At 38.9% G+C, this 2,620-nt stretch overlaps 1 protein-coding gene across 1 annotated transcript in view; it reads right to left on the bottom strand.

Moving 5' to 3' along the window:
- The window catches only part of p2rx3 (purinergic receptor P2X, ligand gated ion channel, 3), a 46,896-nt gene that overhangs the window by 26,400 nt on the left and 17,876 nt on the right, over nt 1-2,620 (bottom strand). The gene's annotated exons all lie outside the window — the stretch shown is intronic.

Raw genomic sequence — 2,620 nt, 5'->3', positions numbered from 1 at the left:
AGAATTAATCTGACTGGATGAAATAGAAAAAGCATTGACTGGCCATGAAAGCAGAGAGCTGCACCCTGAACAGGATGTTTAAGTGACCAATGAGAAAACAGCTTGAAATCAGGTGACTCCAAATCTCCTCCATTAAATCCATTTGAGTTTTACATAAATGCACTTACCTGTTACATTAGCATTCTAGATCTATAAAGACTATATATTGCACAAGTCAATAAGGGTAAGAAAAAATTATGAAATTCTTCAGGGATGGATAATATTTTTACAAACTATAAATCTGTTTCACTCTTGTGAGCTTTTTTATGCAACTACTGTGCAATATAAAATGATGGATTTTGCAAAGAGATTGTGTATCAATGTGTGACTGCTAGTCTACTAGTCTACTGATATACAAATTATATAGACTGTATTGCAAAATTTATTTTCTTACCCATCTTAATTATTGGAATCAGGTGTTACAGTCCCTTCAGGGCCTTGAATGATGCCACATGTGCAAAAAAAATCTAGTCAGGAAATGTTCTTGGTCCTAAATATTCCACTGTCAACTGTCACCTGTATCATGAGATAATTCATTGTCTCATGATACAGGTATAATCCAACGCAAACTGATGGAGTGGGGTTGGCGAATGCTGGAGCGCATAGTGCAGAGAGGTCACCAATCTTCATTCAGATTCATTAAAGACATACTTCCAAACTTCAGATTAGCATGGCTGGGCAGCTGCATCCAAGCTGTACATCACCAAGTGCAATAAAATGCGTTAGATGCAGTGGTGTAAAGCATGCTGCCACTAGACTTCAGAGCAGTGCAGACACAAAGTTGGGAGTTACAAATCGTGCTTATTAATCTGGAAATCCATCATGATTCTATGGTTGCCAGGAGAACAGTACTTGTCTGACTGCACTGTACCAAGTTTAGACATTGGTGGGGTGGGATTATGTTATGGAGTTGTTTTTAAGGAGTTGGGCACCATCGAGCACCATGGCTAAAACCAAGTAAATTAGAAAATAATCTTAAAGAAGTAGATCATAGGAACTAAATCAGAATACATCTGTTTTCAGGCAGTTTGTTAGCCCATGACTTGAAAAGTGTTGAACAGATTGATTTATGATGTCTTACAGAAACTGATGCTAGCATCAATGAGGCAGCTCCCTCCAGCATTTCACCGTTAGTTTCCCTCATTTAAATTGAGCATCATCTTCTCCTTCCTATTACGTCAGGGTCAGGCCAGTGGCTATCTCCGACAGTAGAGGGAGGGTACACTTAAGACAGGCTGCCAAGATCATGACATTTTGACTGTTTTGTGCTTTCGGAGTTACCAAAAACATTATTTTTTCTAAGATTTTTCAACTTGTACCTTTGTTCCAATTTTAACCAAGTTTAGGGAGGTATTCCCACTGACTTCTATTTCCATTTTAGATATGACTAACCTATCCCTTATACGGGGATACATACCGCAGCCTTTAACACTAGAGATCCCAAGGTCAACAATGACCCTAACGATTCCCTTTCATAGGACAGTTTCGGGTATTGCAGGACACAACAACCTCGACGACTTCCCATTCCTAAGGGTTGACCTTTCAGTTCAATTTGCATGTTTTCTAAGCCAAGGCTTGGAACTCAACAATAATTCTGAAATTTTGAATTGAAAAAACTTACTAGATGGGAAGAGAAAAGCCTTCAAACTTGGAAAAACAAAGTCCAGCGGTTTGATTTTAACTTTTTTGGAATTAATATGACCTGGTTGACTGAGAATCTTCACCAGCATATCCCAAGGCAGCCATCTGAGATTCTGAAGGGAAATAACTTTGTATCTTATGTTGGTCATGTTAACTGACTTTTTCTGTTTCTATATTTCTATATTTCATGTTTTTTTTTTTAAATAAAATAAAAACTTAAAAAATAAATATGGTTTATTTCACCTCAATATCCAATGGCCGTCATTTTGACGGCTCCATTATCTGCATTGTAAATTGTTCCTGCAGTTCAATGATGTTCGGTACCATTGACTAGCAACCAAAATTTTATCTAGAAAACTCTGGAACTGTTGGTTTTCAGAAGAAATCTAACGGCGGAACAGGCTTTAGAAATGCTTGAAAATACTGATGATAGGATTCGGTTGAAGATTGAGAGACTGATGATGATAACTAGTTGGAAGGGTGCAGCTCAGATTCTGAAAATGAGTTCGAGGACGATGAACCACCCGCAGAAAAATTAGCACTTATCAGTGACCCCTCAGAAAATAGGAAAACTTTAGTTAAAGGTTGGATAGCACTGCCCACACTTCAGCCGGTACACTTAAAAGCCAAACCAGAGCCCCCTGTCGACTATAATCACACACAGGTTGGTGTGGAGGTTTTGGATCAGATGATTAGAAAGTATTCTGTAAAAGCTCCACCGTGATGGTGGCTTGTTGCTGTCTCTTACAATTTCCTGGATATAGCAGCTATAAACGCATTGGTTTTGTTCAGGAGCTGTTTAAACGGCAGAGATTTTATCATTGAACTGGTAAAACTGTTGCGTGCCGACCAGATGCTCTCCAGAGAACAGCAGGTTTCCAACCCCCTTTGTCGACGGGAAAAACAGTGCCAGGTGCTTCAGCGTTGCACAAAACAACTT

The sequence above is a fragment of the Cyprinodon variegatus genome, unplaced genomic scaffold (assembly GCF_000732505.1).
Source record: "Cyprinodon variegatus isolate N-32 unplaced genomic scaffold, C_variegatus-1.0 Scaffold585, whole genome shotgun sequence".
In the NCBI taxonomy this organism is placed as follows: Eukaryota; Metazoa; Chordata; class Actinopteri; order Cyprinodontiformes; family Cyprinodontidae; genus Cyprinodon; species Cyprinodon variegatus.
Note: the sequence above shows the minus strand (reverse complement) of the source record. Positions and strands in the feature narration are given on the sequence as shown.